Source organism: Dermacentor silvarum, chromosome 9 (genome assembly GCF_013339745.2).
Source record: "Dermacentor silvarum isolate Dsil-2018 chromosome 9, BIME_Dsil_1.4, whole genome shotgun sequence".
Lineage (NCBI taxonomy): Eukaryota > Metazoa > Arthropoda > Arachnida > Ixodida > Ixodidae > Dermacentor > Dermacentor silvarum.
The window spans coordinates 152,652,605-152,675,850 of record NC_051162.1 but is presented as its reverse complement, the minus strand read 5'-3'; the positions used below and the strand labels follow the sequence as shown (position 1 = coordinate 152,675,850).

At 47.8% G+C, this 23,246-nt stretch overlaps 1 long non-coding RNA gene across 3 annotated transcripts in view; it reads right to left on the bottom strand.

The window, feature by feature from the left end:
* Window positions 1-931: 931 nt before the first annotated feature.
* LOC125939947 (uncharacterized) overlaps window positions 932-23,246 on the bottom strand; it is a 70,139-nt gene continuing 47,824 nt past the window's right edge. For 2 of the 3 annotated variants that reach the window (XR_007463186.1, XR_007463185.1), the window contains exons 2-3: window positions 2,240-2,290; window positions 932-1,151 (exon numbers count right to left, since the gene is read on the bottom strand). This is a non-coding gene — a long non-coding RNA (uncharacterized LOC125939947). Of the gene's footprint in view, window positions 1,152-2,239; window positions 2,291-18,469; window positions 18,772-23,246 lie in introns of those variants that run through there. The other variant, XR_007463187.1, reaches the window with a different exon arrangement.

Sequence of the window (23,246 nt, the reverse complement as noted above, 5' to 3'; positions counted from 1 at the left end):
TGCTTGTCTATTTAGTTGGTGAGCGAATGTTTATAACTCTATACGGCCCACTAAACTACTATCCTTGCTTCGTATAGCGCTTTGCTAATTTGCAATCGCAATCGATGCTTCGCCTTTCGGGCGAAACTGCGACTTTTAACGCGATAGCGTTAAGGGCCCCGTGTCCCAAACGATCCGGCGTTGGCGTCGGTGCCGGCGTTTGTGGCGGAGAAAATCATCCCGAACCACCCCGACCGCGCAGGCCCTCCGCGTGGCGTAAGGTGTTAGTGAACAAAAATTGAATTTCTCACAGTGAAATTCGTCAGAAAAATTGCAAACTACAACTTAACCACAACCTACAGACATGGTGGCTCGGATTGTAATTTGAATGTACAAGAAAGCATAGTTCTGTCACGAGCTGAACTCAAGCACAAACGCCTTTTCCAGCATTTCTACCCTACCAACATCGGTGCGCTCGCGTATATTACTTGCGAAAATCATATCCATATGGCGCTCGCATCCGCGGCAGGTCAAATTGGGACCTAACCTGCCTAATGCGTTTTAGACGCGCGCGCGTCGGGGCAAAAACAAACAATTAATAAAGTAATAAAAAAGTTCTAGGGCCTTCACATTTTATTATAAGACGACTTACATTGCCCCTGAAAAAATGTCTTCGCAACAATGCATTTCTGTTTAAAAGTCAAGCCGACTTTAACGGGATCAGCGTAAACTTGTTCTTTGTAAGCTGGCTTTCCCATGTTCTATGTTGCAGTGAAGCCTACTCAAAGAAAAATGCGATGCGAACGGGGCCCTTATAACGTTATCGTGTTCCACTCTTGGCGAAGCTTAAGCGTCTTTCATTTTTTTATGCAGTGGCCGTGGCACAGGAACTGGCTTCTTCAAGAAACACAAAAGCAAAAACAAACATATCACTGTACTCTGCTAGACATATTATAATCAGTTTTTCACAGGTTCCCATGCGGTGTAATTATTCATTGCAAATCATGTTTTGATGCTCCTGCGAAAGTCAGCCTTTCACACCGTGCCGGTCGCCATCTAGAATTCGCACACACAGTGGAGCATGTCAGGTCCCGTGCATTCTCCACTATTGTAGCCCAGTACCTCACAGATGTGATTGCAGATGGTGGAATTAGGGCAGCCGGCATTGCGAACTGGAAAATGTGGAAAAATTATTGACGATCTTTTTTTTGGTTTCGCCAATGATGCATAAAATGACCGTGAGATCGCATTGAAACATGTGAACGCGTAAAATGCATTAGCGCGGTTCACAGCTGGGGCAGAAAAAAAAAGAAACCATGCACTAGGCATTTTATTTCATACATGCGTGCAAGAACTGATTTACATCATTTATACCTTAATGCCGAAGCAAATATGTTACTAATGTAACGTATTGGGTGCTGTATTAAATATAAATGATGCAGCAATGCATTGCTCCATGAGCAAGCCAAGTTACATTTTATCCCTGTGAAGTCTTTCGGTCGTGCAACAAATCTCTTAACTTATTGTTGCAATTCATTTTGCAACACTTTCTTTAGAACGTTAAATTAAAAAGGTAATTCATCATATTTGAAGAAAGCAGTGGCTTGTTTACCATTAAAAAATCGGGTTTCACACAATTTTGTTATATTTAAAATGGTTTTACGTATATCGTTTTTTTTTTTGCCTTCATTCTTGGCTTGCTTAGCTTTGTACAGGAGTGCGAACGTTTATGTCAGAGTAGGTAAAAGGAACGTGGTTGGTACAATAAGCTTGGTGCGCCCATTTTTGAGGTCGCACAGAATACTGTCAAAAATCATACATGAAGTCGAGGTTTCATGCCGTCTCAGCTCAATTGTATCCTGTCTATGCACAAAGGCTGTTCCTTGAATGGTGCTGCGTGATCGAGATAAATTGCCACAGTTCGTCTTGCTAGGGAACGTCACATAATATGGTCTTGACGCAACCACAGACAGCCACGCCGGAGAAGGCAGAGTGACGCAACACAGAAGCAGTCTTCAGAGCCAATATGGAGCCTTTACTCCTCCTCCTCCTCCTCCACTACTGCTACTACTGCTACTATCGCAGCGACGAGGACAATAGTCACAAACACCTCTTGTACAAGTGGCAGAGCTATTACCTGAAATTCTAGTTTTCTCTGGCGCGTGATATATAGTTTAGTGCTTATTGTCGATAGTGGCGGATGGACAAGTTATGATCAATAAATAATGCACGTTTACATACTGTATAACAATTGACTCACGGCCTTCAAAAGGCAACTGGATACGCCTTCGGAAGCACAGGACCAGAGACGCTGCGTGGAAAACAATTAAAAGGTAATAAGGAAAATACACATAAATCAGCCGCAATCAGCCACGTTGTCCCCTACCACCGTCTTCAAACACTGTCTGCTTACCACCTTCCGTGAGCAACCCGCCGGACGTATCTCCTGCATTTCCTTCACTCGCAGCTCTCGACCGGCTCCCACCTAGCCATTCTCTTACGTTTGCAACTTGCCAACGTAGTGACCCCTACTGCCACTCCGTTATGGAACGTATTCGGGGATCCTCTCGCACACCTAACGCTCGACTCCGTCGGCAGTTCAAGAACCGCAAGATTCAATATTCGGTGCTATACCGGTACGTGTTTCATCCCGAAGGACACCGTTGGGTCCCTGTAGTTCCCCGATAACTTCGGACCCAGATACTGGAGACCTTTCATGACGATCCCACTGCCGGTCACTTTGGTTTTCAGAAAACCTATGAGCGAATTCGCAGCCGCTTCTCTTGGCCTGGACTTGCAACAAGCGTAGCAAAATACGTGGCTTCCTGTTCGATCTGCCAACACCGCAAACGACTGACCTCACCTCGGGCTGGACTGCTACAACCTGTCCCGTGTCCTGAAGCTCCTTTCGCAGTAATTGGTATCGACTTGTATGGTCCACTACCCTTATCGGCTGGCGGTAAACGATGGATTGTCACAGCTGTAGACCACTTGACACGGTACGCTGAAACAGCCGCACTACCTTCCAGTTCCGCAGCGGAGGTTGCATCCTTTTTCTTGGAAACCATCTTTTTACGACACGGAACCCCACGTATTCTTTTGAGTGACCGCGGCAGGACCTTTCTGTCTAAACTTCTCGACGATGTTCTCCGTGCGTCCAATACCATCCATAAAACGACTTCCAGCTACCACCCTCAAACTAATGGCCTCACAGAGCGCTTTCATCGTACGCTGTCCGACATTATTTCAATGTACATCAACCCTGATCACACCAATTGGGATGTTATTCTCCCATTCGTCACCTTCGCTTACAACACGGCCGTCCAACGCACAACGGGGTACTCGCCCTTTTTCCTTGTGTATGGTCGTCCACCAATCACTCTCCTCGACGTCTCTTTCTTTGACGTCCCCGTGCCATCGTCCACATCAACGTGTGAGCAATTTGTTTCGCGAATTACCCAGTGTCGCCAACACGCCCGCCTCAACACCGACGCCAGTCAACAAGACCGCAAAACTCGCTATGATGCATCCCACCGTGTCGTTTCCTTCCAGCCTGGAGACGAAGTGTTGCTGTGGACTCCAGTTCGCGTTCCTGGTTTATGCGAGAAATTTCAGTCCCGTTTTGTCGGGCCTTACACAGTTCAGGAACAGACTTCGCCAGTTAACTATCGTGTCGCGCCCGTTGTTACGCCTTTGGACGGCCGCTGCCGTACCACAGAGATTGTGCATGTTTCACGTTTAAAGCCTTTCATGCGGCGTTCGCCGCCATAGCCAGCGGCCACGTTGGCCGCTTCCATGCGCGGGGGTAATTGTGTGAGCATTATATTACCCCTTCATCTTCTTCATCTGTATATACTCATCATCATGGCCAGCGCCATTCGCTTCAGCGCGCGGCCTCCATAATAAACTGTCGAGGTTGAACAGCTGTCTCGCAATATCTATAATTAAAGTAATCGTGTATGGGTATATGGGAACATTTTGTTTGCGAAAAGTAACCGATTATCCCCAGTAAAGTTCTGTCTTCATGCAGTCGAACCCGGATATATGAAACCCACAAATAATGAATATATCGTGTATATGGAACAGCTATAAAATCCCCTTGAACATTTCTGTATAAAATTTTTATTTTATATGTCGAATTATCTATATATCTAACTTTTTTGTGATCCACTTCAGATTCGATTTATCCGGGTCTGACTGGTATATAAAGGCAGAAATTTACAGGACACAATCGGTTACCTTTCGCAAACAAAATGCTCCCATATACCCTCGAAGCTGCCCGAGGAGGGACATTTTGTATACTGGTTGAGTAATATTAAAGCCTATAGACGAGGCAACCTCAAGTTCGTGCCCTCGACACCAGCGCCGATTACTCTCCTCCGGAGGGATTCCAACGTCCACAGTCGACTCCTTTGCAGTCGTAGAAACTGCGCGCGCTACAGGCGTGGCGTCATCATGCCACAAATTTGGTACACATATTTTTACAGTGAAGCTGTGTACCTCTAGCCCCGGTATGCATCACCCGCATGCATTCCCAGGGGGGGGGGGGGGGGGGGGTCTGCTTTGGGTGGCTTACGTCCGTATCATGGGGCGTGGACGGGAATAGAGACGATGCGATTGAACAGGATTGTGCACGTGGCCTGTCTGTGGTGATAACGTCCGGGGTGTTCGTGGGGAGAGGGGAAAGGAGTGTGGTGAAAGCGCTGCAGGAATGGAGACGAGTACGGGGAGAGGGGTAAAGAGTGTGGCGACGGTGCCTGTGCAGGTGGCCTGCGCTTCTGTTGTTATAACATCAGGCACGTCGGAGGTGCGGCAGATGCATGGGAGGTGCGGTGACCGCGGCAGCGCTTGTATCGGCGTAGTTTGGTACCGTATGAAAAAAAAGTACGATTTCCCAATGTGAGCACATGCATTCAGCCTAAACAGCTTCTCTGATAATCCGTTCCCATATGAATGTTGCGACCCCACAAACTTTTTTTTTTTTTTGCTGCTCAGTGCCACAACCGCCACGGAAACACGAAACACTGAGACAAGACCGTGAAACTGCTGATATCAGGGATTTCGAAAATAGACAAGCGTCGTGCTGTCAACTGAGTGAAATCGCACATTTTTAACACGACCGCGTTAAGGGCCCCATGTCACAGAAAATCCGGTGTCGGCAACTGGCGTGGGCTTGCGATTTCGGCGGGTGGCGGAGAAAATCATCCCCAGCCACCCCCACCGTGCAGGCCCTCCACGTGGTACAAGGTTTTGGTGAACAAAAATTGAATTTCTCACAGTGAAATCCGTCAGAAAAATGGTAAAGTACGACATCACCATTCGGCTTCGGATTCGCCGTGGATTGTTTACCAATCAGCGTTGGATTGTAATTTTAATGTACGGGAAAACCTAATTCTGATACGAGGAAACTCAGACACAAACCCCTTTTCCGGCATTTCTACCAGATGTACAGATAGAATCACACTTGTCGAGAGCAGTCGAGCGGCCGGCTGCGGGCTGCAACAGCGCCGCGTCCCGGCAGTCGCTGGGTTCGAGATATGTTGGATGCAAGCGCCAAAAGCCTGCACGCGGCATGTACACTTGCGGCCTATCTGCGATGTCAGCCTGTAAATTTGATCATAAGAGATAGTCAGTTATCTTACTTTTTTTTTCTTCACATTTTTTGGGTTGTTTTTTGCTTGCTGTCGCTTGTGGAAAGACCGCTGTCCGTGATAAGCGTGTATGTGCAACGGAATGCATGCACTGGCTCTGAGAAGTACACATGATTCAAGATAAAAAATGGCAATGATTCATTGGCGTCTTGGTGAATGGTGACGTCAGCGTCAATTGGCACATGAAGTGATAGACTCAAACGACGACTGACGCTAAGTAAAACGCATTTTTTGCGATGTTATCAGCTGCGGCGCCGGCTGCACGCGACGAAGCAGGCAGCGAATAAGCGCAGATACCGCCCACCCACGTTCGTGAAAAAATCTACAGGCCGATAACATAAATGGCCGCGAGAAGCCATGCCACATGCAGGCTTTTGGCGCTTGCTTGCGGCGCTTCTGCAGTCCGCAGCCGGCCGCTCGACTGCTCTAGACAAGTGTGATTCTATCTGTACAGCCGCGCGTTCGGGTACTTGCAAAAATTATATCCAGATGGTGCTCACATCCTAGGCAGGTCAAATTAGGACTCCGCCTGCTAATTCGTTTTGGACACGCGTGCGCGTCGCCGCAATAGCCGATAACATTATCGCCTTCCACTCTTAAAGGCGAAGCTTAAGGGTACTCCAAGTTTTTATGCTGTACCATTCTTAGCGTAGTTCATGTAATTTCGTGGGGCTATCTATCTATCTATCTATCTATCTATCTATCTATCTATCTATCTATCCACGTTTCTATTGATCGTTTGGGTAACTGGTCAGTCAGTGGTTGAATGGGCCACCCATCACGTTGCTTCGGTGAGGTAAGATTGTTCGAATGCAACCATTAGACCAACTAGTGTCACTGAGTATGTGGCAATGCGTGCATACGTGCCGATCTTCAACAAAACTCTTTTACGCTAACTTGAGTAAATGTAGACGTGGGACTGGGTATGTACCGTTGTTCAAAAATATCACCGCATATCCACGAAGTGAATGATTATGAGTAAGCGAAGCACCGGGGTATCATTCGGTTAACCGTGAATTCCCCAACGCCGGCAAGCGGACCAAGAGGCGGCGAGAGCGCGGGAAGCGGCAGCAAAACGCCGGAAGCGTTCTCTGCCTGAGATTGGTGGCGCTCATGCTCAGTTCAAGCGCGTGCTTCGCGAGCCCTCAGCTCCGGGTCCGCTTGCCGGCGTTGCCGTACTGCTGCAGCTTTGCGAGCCCTCAGCTTCGGGTCCGCATGCCGGCATTGCCGTGCTGCTGCAGCTTCGTGAGCCCTCAGCTCCGGGTCCGCTTGCCGGCGTTGCCGTTTTGCTGCAGCTTCCCGCGCTCTAGACTACGGGTCCGCTTGTTGTCTGCGTCACCGTGCTGCAGCAGCTTTGCGAGCCCTCGGCTCCACTTGCAGTTGAGCCGCCACTCTCGCCTTTTCATCAATAGCGGGCGCGCCATTATCAGAAGCGACCGTTATCATCCATGGCTGAAGAGAGAAAGAGTGCGCGCGTCGAGAACGAACGCCCTTGTGCACCGCAGAACCCCTAGCGGATTCCATGCAAACCAGAGCTAATGACGACTACGAGGGGGGGGACAAGGCTCTGCCCTAAGGTGCTTTGCCCTCCCCCCCCCCCACCCAAAAAAAAGGTTGTCGCAGTTTCACCCGACAGGCGAACCACTAATTGCGATAGCAAATTATTAGAGAGCTATACGGAGTAAGGATAGTAGTTTTATCAGCTGTGAAAATTTAGACATGCAGCAGCACCAGCAACGCGAAGAACTGTTGTCGATGCCGTCGGCGTTTTGCCCGCGTTCGCACCAAACGCGCGCGGCGTTTTTATATAAATACGTATTTGGTGCCGCAGCGAAACGTCGCCTCCCCTCCCTCCCTCCCGTCCCCCCACACCTTTCGCGCAACGGAAAAAGTTGCGTTTGCTCTCTATATATGGAAAGGAGGAATGAGAGGCTTAATTCTGCAGCCCTTCAGGGAGCACAGCGCAGAACGCGCATTTGCTCTCCGAAGTGCGTTCGCTCCCCGTGAAAGCGCGCGTCCCTCGCCCCCTTTCACTCGCACATACACCGTCCGGAGAACGGCGACAGAAGATAGCGCCAACCTTTCCCTTTCCCTCAAGAACCACTTATCATCATCATCAACGGCGACGATTTCATCGCCGTTGATGTCATACGGAACCTCCCGGCGACGGCGACGCCGACGGCAGAAATGTGCTTTGGAGTGTTCCTATAATTGGTATCACAATAAAAACACTTTGACGTCGACTTTGAGTATACTGGCTGTGTGCCACTCGGTCTGTGCTTGTCTTCAGCGAAATTATTTGATGATAACTTGAAACACTGGGTATGTTCTTTAGTGAACATCTTTGATGCCAACTTGGGTAACTAGTTAAGTGCCACTCACAATGCACCGCTCTACAATGACGAAACTTATCCCTTAAATTTATGCCATGCTGAACCAAATCGAGCCCATATCACAAAGGTTACTCAAGAACAGCACGCCAACGCATAAGCGGGCTGCACCTAAGCTGGACAGGGTATGTGCCGCTTGTCAGTGAACGCCTTTTTAGGCCAACGCCTCAGCTAGCAGTGCCATGAGTGCACTGTACCGCTCTTTGATGAGTAATTCGCCAACTTTGGTTACTGAGTATGTGCTACTGAGTGTGCGGTAATCGAGGGAGCAATTATCAGCGTTTGGAGACACCGGCGCGCCAGTTATCTGGTCTCAGAGGGGAAGCGCGGACTTCTCAGAAGCACGACGAGATGGCACAGAATCTGCAGAAAGATGCGCGAGAGAGGAGCCCGTTTGCCGCATGACGCGTTTCTCAGGGTTAACCAGGCACTCGCGCGCCGTGCATTTCGGAGGTCAGGCGCAGGCTTCGCGGCGGCAACGCTAGATGGCGCCAGCTGATCTTTCACCGAGAAGCGCGTAAGAGGGATCACGCTGCAGTACGCGACGATGGCAATAAGTTGTATCAGTACATCGATTCAATGCTAATGTATCACTGCCGACAGTCATCGTTAGATTGACTCTGCCGCAATTTCTTCCTGCTCACGTGCGTTCATTTCAAACCTCTCGTGTGATCAATCGAGTTACCGTGTTTCACTGATAAATTTCAGTAAGCAAAGAACCTACGGGCTCGTTCACTCAAGGCTGGTCCTCTCGGGAAGAAGCGCGCAGCAGGAGCAGCTGATAAGTTTTCGTTGGTAATTGCGCAATGCGCAAACACAGTAATGCAGTTTAGCATGTTTAGTAGCAATGAAAAGGGTAAACCTCACGGCGGTCTTAAAGAAATTACTGTAGTTTGTCAGCAAGCCTGTAGAGCGGCCGCGTGACAAAACGATATCTGTGGTAGTTTGCAAAATTGGCAATTGTTCAATGTTTTTCAGTAGTACTTAGTTTCATCTTTCAAGGCCTTTGCAAGTTGTTGTGCAAATAACTGCGCGTTGCCGGCGCCACAACAAACTTAATTTCTCATCATTTTAAATATGCTATTCGCCTACTAAGTTACGCTAATTGTAGTTGAACAATGTAACATCGAGAGTACGAGTTGCTCACCGTCTCATTTTAGTGCGATAGAAAATTATGGATACTCCAGGCGGATTTGTGCCGTCGGCGTCACCGTCGCCGTGACGTTCCGTATAAAATCCAAGGGCGATAAAATCGTCGCCGTACGCCAAATGATATATGCGCGAGGGAAAGCGTGCGAGGGTGAGCCGGCAATCCCGGGTAAATCTCGCGCATGCAAGGGAGGGGAGCGGGTAGGCAGCGCGCCGTTTTTCAGCCACGCGCAACGCTTCGCAAGGACAGAGATGGAGGGGGGGGGGGGGGGAGACCCGTTTTACGCCGCGTGCGCTAATTCGGGCAGCTGTATCTTGAAAACCATCTGCCGCGGGGACAGAGCCCGTCCTACGATGTGCTTTCGCGGCTGAGTTCGCGTTGATGCGAGCGGCAGCACAAAGGTCTGTTCGCTCGCTGCTGCAGCCGCGCTTACTCACAACAGTGTTCTGACAGCGAGTTTCCCCGGTTATCGAGTGAGATGCGTGCGTGTTGGCTTGAGTGCGCATGGCACCATACTTGTTAATTAAGTTAGTACATCTATGTTTACAAGCTTATACGGCCGATAATGCTACTATCCTTACTTCGTATAGCTGTCCACTAGTTTGCTATCGCAATCGATGCTTTGACTTTCGGGCGAAACTGCATTTTTTTAACATCTAACGACATTATCACCCAAATACACGGATATTTGTAATGTAATTTCCTCTTAACGTGATTGTGTCCTTGAGAGGCGTGATTGCTGTTTACAAAGCAATTCAAATAGTTTGCACAAAACATCGCATCCATGGTCACATGTGTCTTTGGCAGACTAGTACAAAACCGGGGTCGCTTCCGTACAGATGCACCTACCAAACAATATCGGCTCCAATCCACGCTATGAAGGTGGTTGGCCAGCAAAACTATGATATCACCTGATTCGATAGACCGATGTGACGTAGCCTTCAATTGCATCCTGCCTATAGTTTGAGCACGACGCCGTTCTGCATATTGACGTTGCTGTTCCTATGCGGGGGCTTGCCATAGCGTTATCACAACAGAGATGAAATCGGTTGCTAGGCGGTTTCTTCTTTTGCATATGAACGCGTAGCGTGTCAATCCCTGCTGCGTATGCTAGAGTTGCCGCTTTCCGGCAACTGAAGCTTATGCAACCGTAATCTTTACCGGGAAACGCTTTCGGCATTCGCTATGCATGAAAGCAAGCTTTCGGGGTTTTTTTTTCTAGGCACGGCACGGCCGGCGGCGCCAGTGCTGTGGATCCGCGGAGGCGAGCACCATCTGATGGTGCTGCAGGGAACCCAACAGCGCACGCGGCACGCGGCTTCCGCAGTGATTGGTTGAGTTTTCTGTTGAAGGAAACGAGAAATCCCGGGATCCTAGTCATAAACAGCTTCGCTGTAAAACACGGATTGCACTCAGCATCCTCGGAACGCTATAAGCAGGCATCATATCGTAAAGAAGTCAGCAAAGATTACTCATTTTTGCTTCACAGATTTCCAATAAGTGTGGCTTTCTTGCATCGAATTGACGTATACTTGGAGCTTGAGTTTTCATTTTATTTCTGACGTGCGAACCATAACTGGCGTTTGTATTTCCATCTTATATCCGCGTCTTATTTGACACCCTCAAACGAAAGGCACAGCAGAAGCTCGTTCGCCTTTCTTGGTGTCCCCGCCGCAAACAACGTTTTCTGCGTCAGGCAGTTTGTAGAAAATGGCACTGTAGCTAACGCTTAACCGTTCCCCAAGAAGGTCCCCGAGCAGAGAAGTTGGTGCCCAAAGTGCGGGAGGAGGACGGGAACGGTCGAACAGGAGTGCTTACCACTTTGATCGGGAGGGTTCTAGCCTGGAAAATTCGTAGCGTTAGTCGTCGGCGCCACAGAGACAAAGAATCTCGATGACGTATGGTTATGCCAAACAGCTGTTCTCGGGCAACCGCGCTGCGGATCACATGGGTGGCACGAAGACGGGGCGGGGGTTGCAATCACTCGCTGGTTCGGTAGTCTATTTGTTAGGGCTATTCGCTTGCAGTTACAGTCTTACTTTATAGTTTCTGCATATTTTTTTTGGACGCGCTTGTTGGCGAACTGATCGTCGTGAGCAGTCATAAAGAACCCTGCTCTTAGAGATATGGGAAAATACAGGGTCGAGCTGTTGTATGTTTAATAGTCTTTGTCAGTTTAACTATTTAGCGCATTAGCGTTGACCAGTAAACCACTTGCCAAATGTCATTAACGAGAGAAAACGCGAAAAATAAACACGTGAATGCTACGCGCTTTATCGCGTGTCTACTGCTGGTACTTTCCACAACGGAGAGTTCCCTTGCGCATCGCTATATACAGCGCAACAAAACAGCACGTGATGTGCTACTTGGGACAAATAATAACTCTAGCAACCTGCAATTGCAAGAGAATAAACGCAGCAGAAATACTCGGCAGTACTTCTATATTTGGTTTAACAGACTATCACAATCGCAGTGAGATAACTGCTGCAGTAGCTTAATGGCTATGGCGTCGCGCTCCTGAGCCCGAGTTTGCGTGTTTGATCCCGGCCGTCGAGGCCACATTTCGATAATGACGAAGTAAAAAAAAAACACGATCCTGTATTTAGATGTACATTAAAGAACTCCACGTAGTGAAAATTAGTCCCCAGAGTCTCGATAAGGTGTGCCTCATACTAATATCCTGGTTTTATCCCGCGAAACCATAATACATATTTAATTATTATCCGAACTGGATGCACCCAGCACTATATAATTTTGGACTACGGGACCATACGTAAAAAATATACGCAAGCATAAACAAATGAATATATATATATATATATATATATATATATATATATATATATATATATATATATTGTAATGAAGCGGAAGCACAAGCTCGGTAACACGGGGAAAAAGGGAAAAAAGAAGAGGAAGTGAATAGAACAGCCGGCTCAGTGAACGGGTGCTGTGTCTTTGTGTCTCTTCTTTACAATAGCGCAGTCGGCTAATACTGAGACTTTCGAAGATCTGGCCCCGAGCATCGCAAGCGGACGGGCATTACCGGGACCGCATTCGTCGCCGCAAGTATTCGCCACATCATCCGGGGACGGCGTCCAGGCCTCCTCAGTGGCTCTCGCGGACGACGGCACTAGTGAGCTCAACCAAGCCCTCTCTGCTGTCTCAAAACGACTTCAGACAATCACCGACGCGTTTGCTTCAGTCATCGGACAAAGCACGCTTTCACTGCAAGCACCGATGACTCTTCCTGATTTCTATGGTTTACAAGCGGACCCTGTAACTTGGGTGCGTACCATAGAGTCTGTTTCTAATCGTTACGCGTGGACAGACGCCGTGAAGAGGTCCATGGCAGAAGGTAGTCTCCGAGGTGCAGCTCAGGCTTGGAATTTGGTTGAAGGACGAGCCTATCCAACTTGGTCCAGCTGGACCGCGGCGCTGCTCTCTGCTTTCGAGAACTTGCCAAGCGCCTATGACCCTCGCTTTATGCAGAGGCGGTCACGCCATCAAGCTCCAGATGAAGACATAGCCGAGTACATTTACGACAAGCTGTGGCTCCTTAGCACCTGCAACCTTACCTGGGCTTCCCCAGCGGCCAAGCAGTATGTCATAGATGGCATCCACGACTCCACGCATGCTGTCGTCCTGTCCGTGTATACGTTAGAGACAGCGCCTGACGCTTTCGTCCGCAAAGCTTCAGTGCTACAGGACACAGCTAAACGGCGTCGGGCTGCCACCACACAGCCGTGTGCTACTTCTCAAGTTCCCCTGATGCAGTGTGGAAGCCCCTCCGTTGGCGACGCTAGCCACTGCACTAGCGACGGGGTGCAAGACAAAAGACAGCAAATGCGATACCAGAGGAGCACTAAGCCGTTGGTGTCAATTCACGTCGACGGTATCGGAGAGCTGACGGCGCTTGTAGACACAGGCGCTGAGCGTTCAGCGCTGCTTCGGCGGCACGCGCCTGCCAATCTCCATCCCTGGACTCAGGCACCCTTGCGATGCCTAGGGGGAAACGTACAGCCAGCAGGCACCATTGACCTGCGGCTACACACAACCGCTGGTACAAAGCATCTACGCGACGTGCCCGTCTTCGACGACTTGCCTGCCGACATCATTCTTGGCGCGGACTACGTCCTTGCTAACGACGTGCAACTGAACATTAAGGGCGGTAAAGTTATGCTGCGATCCACAACCTCCTGCGCGCCTCCGACTGAGTCACAGAGAGGTGAGCCTTCCGGCAGGAAGACCCTTTCTAGCGTTCTCGAGCAACATCGCGCCCTGTTTGCCGACAACAATGCACCACTACCCGGTACTGACTTGCTTGAGCACCGCATTCCGACAGACAGTCACCCACCTATATGCGTACCAATGCGACGGTATGCTGAACGCGAACGGTCTGTCATTGCCGAACAAGTAAGTGAGATGCTGGCTGCTGGCGTGATTAGACCGTCGTGCAGTCCTTGGGCCGCACCTGTTGTCCTTGTTCGCAAGAAAAACGGTTCTTTGCGGTTCTGTGTTGATTATAGAGAGCTCACCAAGCATACTATACCGGACTCCTACCCACTGCCCCGCATTGACGATGCCATCGATACAGTACGGAATGCAAGATTCTTTTCGTCGTTAGACCTGCGGGCTGGGTATTGGCAAATCAATGTCGCAGAAGAAGACAAATTTAAAACCGCGTTCCGTACACCATCAGGCCTTTACGAGTTCAACCGTATGCTCTTCGGCTTACGGACAGCTCCCAGCACGTTCCAGCGCGCTATGAACACTGTGCTGGGTCCGCTTAAGGATCATGGCTGTGTTGTGTACCTCGATGATATCTTAGTTGTGGGCACAACAGAAGAAGAACATCTTCGGAACCTAGACGAAGTTCTTGAGAGGCTCTACAACGCTGGATTCCGACTAAACAGTGAGAAATGCCAATTTGGACTTACGGCCATCTCGTACCTGGGTTACTCCATCTCTGAGAAAGGCGTACAGCCTCTCCCTGAAAGGATATCAGCTGTTACGAACTTCCCCACTCCGACGTGCATTAAGCAGCTGCAGTCGTTTTTGGGCATCGCGTCTTATCTGCGAAAGTTTGTTGCCAACTTCGCTTCGACAGCTGCTCCCCTTACTGACCAGCTCAAGAAAGATACGCAGTTTAAATGGGGCCAATCACAGGAATGGGCGTTCCAATCGCTCAAACATCAGCTGACCGACTGCCCTGTACTGAGCCACTTCAATGAAGACTGGACCACAGAGGTGCACACAGACGCTAGCCAGGTTGGACTCGGAGCAGTACTTGTGCAGCGCGACCCAGATGGTGCTGAGCATGTTGTCGCCTATGCCAGGCGAAAACTTTCAGATGCTGAAAGTCACTACCACTCCAACGAGTTGGAATGCCTAGCTGTTGTGTGGAGCGTTGACGACAAATTTAGACACTATCTGCTTGGTCGGCATTTCACGGTGGGAACAGATAATGCTGCAATTTCATGGATGTTCTCAAAGCAACACCTGAAGCATAAATTCGCACGCCGGATAATACGGCTACAGGAGTATGACTACAGCGTCCGACATCGCGCCGGTACTCTAAACCAAGTGGCTGACGCATTGTCGCAAAATCCTAGTGGGGACGACTCGCCTAGAATGAAGGAAGCCTGGACATTATTTTCACAGCAAGACGTCACCGAGGCCCAACGCCAAGACACTGACGTGGCGGCTATCATAGCTTCACTTGCGGACGCACAGAACAGCAACAAATTTGTCGTGCGTGACGCAACTCTCTATCGTCGTCTATGGAAGAATAAGTGGCAAGTTGAAGAACACATTCTAGTCATCCCTGCTTCGTTGCGGCCTGGTATTCTTCACGCCATCCACGATACACCTGAAGGCGGACACATAGGTCAGCGAGCGACACTACAGAAAGTACAGGAGCGCTTCTGGTGGCCCAAAATGAGTAAGAGTGTTCGTGATTACGTCGCTAGCTGCGAAATATGCCAACGACACAAGCGGCTTCCAGGGTGCCAGCCTGGGCTACTCACACCCATTCCACCTCCTGCTACCATATTTCACACAGTTGGCATCGACCATGTTGGCCCCCTACCAACGACAGCGGCTGGCAATCGCTACATCCTCATTGCTGTTGACCATCTATCCAAATTTGTGGAGGTGGAAGCCGTGCCTTCTCTACGTGACAAGATTTTTGAGAGACCGATTTGAACTGAGGCATGGTCTTCCGAACAAACTAATATTGGATCGGGCACCAACCTTCCGCATCTCCGAACTCCGTGCCTACCTACGCCATGCAAGAGTTGAGCACCACTATGCCTCAGCGTACCATCCGCAAGCAAACGGCCTGACGGAGAGAGCTAATCAGACAATTCAAGCACGTTTGGCTCCCTACTGCAGAAATAGTAAGCCGGGAGAAGCAGATTGGGACGAACATCTCCAGGCTGCTGGTTACTCAATGAACACTTCACTACAGAACTCAGCTGGGACATCGCCGTACGAAATAGTCTATGGCCAGTTACCCCGCCTTAACGCGCTCAATTTGGATATCCCGATCAGATTTGGACGCCCCGTCGCGCGACAGACATTATGCCGCAATATTCGAGAAGAAGCTCGCAAGAGTGCCGCGAGAGCCCAAGACGTTCAAAAGCGTCATTACGACCGTCGCCATCGTCCCGCGCCACAGTACCAGATAGGAGATGAGGTGTGGGTCCAACGAGGTAGTCGACCACCGGGCAAGAAGCTTTGCGCGAAATTTGAGGGTCCCTTTGTGATCACAGAACGCCTGGGGAAGAACACTTGGCGTGTTCGCACTCTGCATCAACAGGGAACCTTGGACAGGAGAAGAACAATTTCGCCGTCCACGTGGCTCGTCTCAAGAAGAGGGTCCACCGACAAATCTGATGTGGTTGTGCACTGAGTTTCAAAAATGCAGTGTGGCCGAGTGTAATGAGTCGGAAGCACAAGCTCGGTAGCACGGGGAAAAAGGGAAAAAAGAAGAGGAAGTGAATAGAACAGCCGGCCCAGTGAACGGGTGCTGTGTCTTTGTGTCTCTTCTTTACAATATATATACCTGGTGTTCAAAATTAAGCTTTACGGAATTTTCTAAAATTGCCTGTGGCTGGTAGAAATATTCTTATTGTTTAGCTGGGTTATCTGGGTTATTCGAAGAGGCGGGCATTTGTAGCACGAGAAATCAAAAGACTTTTTCAACTAATTAACAGAATTTCACTATTTAGGTTCTTAGTTAATTACTTTACTACACATAGGTTCTGTACTTGGCCCCCTCCTTTTCCTCATTTATATTAATGACTTGCCTGATTGCGTTACATCTAACATTCATTTATTTGCCGATGACTGTGTATTATATCGAGAAATTACGGATCCAAATGACGTAACAATTATTCAGAATGACCTCAACTCTATATCTAACTGGTGTAAAGCCTGGCTAATGGAACTGAACACTACTAAATGTAAAGTATTATGCGTTTCTCATACACCTTCTTGCTCCACCACTTATTTGCTTGACAACTTCGCTCTTGAACCCGTAACGTCTTATCGCTACTTAGGTGTACACATAACTAGCACTCTTACCTGGTCTGTTCACATTAACAAAATAATTAGTAATGCTAACCGTTCGTTAGGTTATCTCCGACGCAACTTTTCTTCTGCCCCTGTCCCGTTGAAACTCCTCCTTTACAAAACTGTAACACGAAGTAAACTAGAATATGCCGCATCCATTTGGGACCCGTCCACTATTTTACTAACCTCAGCTCTTGAGCTAGTCCAAAATAATTCTGTCCGCTTTATCCTTGGAAACTACAGTCGTACCGCGAGTATCACTGCAATGAAAGACTCTTTAGAACTTCCGTCTCTCGCTTGTCGTCGCAAACTCTCCCGCATAAGTCTTTTTCACAAAATATACTACAGTCCCACCCTGCACAACAACCTTATTCTTCCTCCATCATACATCTCCACTCGTTCTGATCATTCCCAAAAGGTGCGAATCATGCGATGCTCAACCCACACATGTAGTCAGTCATTTATTCCCCGAACCTCACAGGACTGGAACAATCTTCCAGGATCAATCACGTCCATCGTTCATCATTCTCATTTCCATAACGTTTTAAACTCAAGTCTACTGTTGTGCAACCAACCAACTATGTAATTACGTTTTTTGGCAAACTGTGTGATTCTTGTTTGTTTGCTAAAGACATGTACTGTTACTTGTTTATTTATGTAATTCTGCTTTTTTCGCAAACTCTGATTCTTGTTTGTTTAGTTACGACTAGTACTGTTTACTTATTCCTTTTTTTTTCAGCCAACTTTGTACTTACAGAAGAACGTTTGTACTGTACTTTTTAAATGTACCACTCCCCTCTATAATGCCTCTGGCCCTGAGGGTAATTCCAATAAATAAAATAAATAAATAAATATTGCAATTTACGAATTCTGGCCGGTGAGCTTGTCAGGCGCATCCACTTGGAATGAATTTCCAGAATGACACCAGTTTGGAGATATGCGTCATCGAACTCGCCATAAAAATTCACTGTTGTTCCACTTACCTTTTTACCAAAATGCTGTTTTATACATTGAAGCACAAAAGTAACTGGAATGCCCATGTATTTCGTCACATATTGGGAAATATTATGTCAAAACTGGTGTCCTCCTGGAAATTCATTTCAAGTGGATGCGTCTTCCAAACTCACCGGCCACAATTCGTAAATTGCAATATGTGTCGTAAAGTAAAAACTAAGGAGTTAATTAGTGAACTTTTGTTAATTAGTCTAATATGTGTTTCGATTTCTCGTGCTACAGATGTCCGCCTCTTCAAATAACCCAGTTCAACAATAAGAATTATGCCACCTGCCACAAGCGATTTTAAAAATACCGTAAAGCTTAATTTTGAACACCCGGTATATATACTTTTTGTTTCACGTGACTTCTACGTTTCGAGAAAAGCGTTAGTACGGGTTAGTTCGTAATCCATACTGATGAGTGTTTTTGCGCAGAATCTACAAATAAGCAGACAAAGACGCGAATTGAGCAGGGGCTACGTACACTTTCCGTACATATACACCTGTCGTATTTATAACCGGAGATCTGATTTTCATCGACATGTGTTCCAGTCGCGGTATGCTGCGTCTACAGAGGTTTACGAAGCCAGTTTAGAGGCTTGAGCGTTTGAAACTACGTCTTCTAAAGATTTTTTAAAAAGTTCTCCTGTTATGTCATGCATTTATTGACAAAACAAGTGACTGATAGATAAATTAGTACGTTGCTAGCCAAGGCACATTACTTACCTGTCAGAAGGGCAACAAGCACGACGGAGAACCATCTCATTCTTGCACACAGACTGGTCTATTTATCAGCCAAGGCGAGAGGTACTTCCAATATATAGAAGAACCTTAGGTGGCCCAAATGCGGCTCTTACCCGCAGTTGGAAATAGCTAATGAATGGAGGCTGCTTTGTAACGCCGATCCGTGTCGTGGCCACTGCAATATGGCAACTCTGTGCTGCTCTGCAGAGACTAAAAATAGGGGTGGCAAGCCGACAAGCAAGGTTAGCCCAGCGTGCAATGCAAATTGTTCTGTGACGAGAGAGACCGTTGCTAGCGCTTGTGTCCAGCATGACGTAGTAGCTTTGAGCAATTTTGGTCAACTACATACGTACGTTCTAAAGATGAACTAAACGTCGTTAAATGGACCTGACAAGGGGGGCTTTATAAAGAATGCGTGCTTATGATCGAACGAACGTATTATTTAAAGCTCAAAGATTAAAATAACCGCAGAAAAGCAACGTATTGTCTCCAACTGTGGAGCCAGCCTTGATTGACATGTACATTATTCCACCCTTCATACTGCGGCCCGTGACTGCAAGGATATCTCAGTTGTCTAGAAGAATATGACACTGACAGAGCGCTATCATAAATGTGGCTGATGTACGTATTTAATTTTGCCAGAAAGAAAAAAAAAAACAAAAGAACGTGCGGCTTGCTTTATTGGAGCGCATACAATTGCCCCTTTATCAAACGGCGTTTTTTATCTCGAGGTGCAAAAGCAGGAAACAATTTATTACGTCACTCAGAGGAAACATGAAGGCAAAGCATTCCATCCTTTTATTTCTCGAAAAGATGTTGCACATTTAGCAATGAGAAATAGTTGACATGAATTGCGTTTATTTTGTGGGCCCCGCAGAAACGATCGCTCCCATACATCGTAAAGTGGGCCTAAGTCATGTTTCAATGTTCATGTATGTTTTGAGTAGTATATATCTTAATTTCCAGAGAAATATTGTATATGCAGCCCGACTCGAAAATCTCAATACCACGGCATCAAACATATTTTTCAATTCTTCGAGCAGTACCATGCAGCGGGGAGCCGTCTTAGTACAATAGATTGGCCGAATAGGCGCATGGCCATCATGTTGCACTTCATGTCATCGTGCATGCCTAGGCTGCGAAGAAAAATATGTTGCGGCATTCAAAATTTTTTCGCCACTGATGATGTTTTGCACACGACCTCTCTCATTAGTTGGCTACATCGTAGGCATCGAAACCCCCAGCCTACGAGGGGCATAGAGATACATATGCGGCATATTACACCCATGGCGCGAAAACACACACAGGAAGAAATGTGGTGTGGTTTTATGGCGATAGCAATTATATGGACACTTCAACCGGATTTCTGCCGTCGGCGTCGCCGTCGCCGTTGCCGTGAGGTTCCTATAGATAAAATCTTCGCCGCGCACCGTATGCCCGAGCGGAAGCGTGCGGGGACGCGCGCTATCACGGAGAGCGAACGCACTCAATCTCCCACGCGCAAGCAAGGAAGCGGGAAGCCAGCGCCGGAGGGAGCGGGGGGGGGGGGGGGGGCACACTTCTACTCTGCCAACAACCGTGCTCGTCGCTCGCCCGCACCGTCCCTTATCTCCACACGGCTCTGACCTTTGTATGCGCTGTTCATTCGCCGCTCAGTTTCCGTTGAAGCGATAGACCGCACGTACCTTCGCCCGCTGCGGCGTAGGCGCTTGCTGCCAGCGTTTTGACAGTCGTTGTCTGCAGTCATTCAGTGTGATCTATTCATGCTTGTTTGTGCGCGCTCACACCACGCTTGTTCATACAGTTAGTAATAGTCGGGCCACATTTTCCAACGCCCGCTACACAGGCTACATCGGCAGTGCAGCGCTACAGGTGTGTCCCTTCGCACGCGCTGCCCACAGGAAGTGCTTCTCATCAACACCACCGTTTCACACGCGCCTTCTCGTGGTCATCGAGTCTCTCTTCATGTCGGTCTACTTACGCCGCAGCACACCTGCTTACTTAATCAGCTCATGTTTACTACAATTCATATTGCTACCAAAGCCGCTCACCTTACTTCGTATGACATTGCTGTGTTGCTATCGCATTCATTGCTTCGCCCTTAGGGCGAAACTGTCACATTTTTTGTCCCCAACCGCATTTTCTTTCCCATTTGCGACATACAGGAAGGCACAGGTGGGCGAGTTTTTCCTGCGGTGTAAACACAAGTACCTTTCACGTCCCCGCTATACGCTCATCATATTATGCAAAACCTTATGCATGTGGAATTCTCGTTTACTGCCCCTAAGCCTGTCTTCTTCGGGTGCCATTTACCTTCTGTAATAAGGTCTCGACCACGGCAACAATAAACCGGGACGGAAAGCCATGAAAACAGCGGTTTTAGCTGTCCTTCAAACCATTCCTGCATGATGCGAGAGCACGACTTGTTCGGCGCCGACTCTAGGCACAGGTTGGCGATAGCACAGTGCACGCGTTTCGATTAAGTGTAGTCGTGCGGCATAAAAGTTGTCTGTGCCCTCGGGCGGTTTTCCCTACAAACATAGCTTCTATGAAATGGAATACTGATATCCAAATTTGTATAAAGCATTGCAAGGGCGGTGCCGTGCAGTGTGGGAGTGGAGCGTGTGTGAATATATATATATATATATATATATAGTAGTAACTGGATTTTTCATTGGGCCAAGCGTATTTAGGAAAATCAGAAGCACAACTTCGCGGTATCTTAGGTTTATTATTTACCCAACAGTTTCGGTCGGTGGACCGACCTTTTTCAAGGGACCGACCTTTTTCAAAGGCCCCTTGAAAAGGTCGGTCCGCCGACCGAAACGGTTGGGTAAATAATAAACCTAAGATAACCGCGAAGTTGTGCTTCTGATTTTCCTATATATATATATATATATATATATATATATATATATATATATTTATATACAGGGTGTTCATTTTTAAATTTTACAGAATTTTTAGAAATCGCCTGTGGCTGGTACCATAATTCTTACGATTGAGCTGGGTTATTCGACGAGGCGGACATTAGTAACATGAGAAATCGAAACACATATTCAACTAAATAACAAAAGTTCACTAATTAACTTCTTAGTTAATTACTAAATTTACGACACTTATCGCAATTAACGAATTGTAGCCGGCGAGTTTCCAAGACGCATTCACTTGAAATTAATTTCCAGGATGGCACCAGTTTCGAGATATTATCTCCCAAAGTGTGGGCTGGAATACATGGGCGTTCTAGCTACTTTTGCGCTTCGATGTATAAAACACCATTTTGGTAAAAACGTAAATGAACAACAGCGCATTTTTTACGGCGAGTTTGATGGCGCATATTTCCAAACTGGTGTCATTCTGGAAATTCATTCCAAATGGATACGCCTGACAAGCTCACCGGCCACAATTCGTACATTGCAATATGTGTCGTAAAGTATTCAACTAGGAATTTAACGAGTGATTTTTTCTTGATTAGTTGAATATGTGTTTCGATTTCTCGTGCTACTAATGTCCGCCTCTTCGAGTAACCCAGCCCAACGATAAGAATTATGCTACCTGCCACAGGCGATTTCTAAATATTCCGTAAAACTTAAAAATGAACACCATGTACATCGTTGTTTCCATGCCGCCCAGCAAAAAATAAACCTGGGAGAATACTTTTGTCAGTAAGGAGAGACACGTACCCAGTCACATATACTGTGTTATCCCGGTTAGCCCCGAAGGGATTATCTGAACAGCGGCACTTACTCAGTGGTACCTACTCAGAAACCCAAGTTGTCTTCAATGAGGTTCGTTGAAGGGCGGTCAACACCCAGTGACCCAGATTTGCATGAAAGAAGTTTTTTGATGCGCGGCACATACTTAGCTGCACATACACAGTGACACAAATTGGCGTGAAAGATGTTCATTGAAGAGTGACACATACACAGGGTCCCGTAGCTAGAGAACCATGTTCGTCGGACGGTTGTTTTCCAAAAATATTCCTTCAGTAGAGCAGCCTGATGTGCTGCCCATTAGGCCGTGGGCTTGGAGCACTGCACTGCCGGAGCTGACCCGAGTGCGCGGGCACAGCCCTGCCTGCGGGCCGGGCTCAACCCTAGGAGCTTCGGGCTCGTGTCGGGCCCCAAATTAGGCCCGAACCTGATTAGGCTCCAATGTGCTAATTGCCACTCCACAAAACACGCAGGCTATAAAACTGCAGACCTGTGCAAATTTCCGGTCAGTGGTGTCTGTTGGTTTATGAGAAAGTCGAGGCAAGCAGGCCACGACACAGAAGCTGCACGCTGCACAGATTAGCGAAAATTATCCGTTTTCTCCATGGCTTCGGCTCCAGAGAAAACTGTACCAGTGATCAACTGCGCCCACTTTACGCCCCGCTTTTTCATGAGATCAGTATTCTTTGCCTACATCAGACAATTTTTAAGCGAAGCTTTATATAGTCGGATAGATCTTAAAAAAACAGCAGTTGGCAACAAAGACAAACGGACCACGTGGGATTGTGTTACTCCGCCAGCCAATCACAGAAGCCAACAAAATCGTCGTCATGCGACCTTTTAAATATGGCGCCGTACTTGAATCCTCCGGATCGTCTGCTCTTCTTGAAGAGTCTTTTCATCGGCAGAAGCGATGAGGTGTGCAGCAGACATGGAAAAAGTGTATGGACTCTGAGCATTTCACTCTAAAAAATTCCGCGGTAGAGTTCGTTTCACTTTCTAGCCAGTTTTACTCATGAACTGGACAATAAATAGTTGCAGCGAAC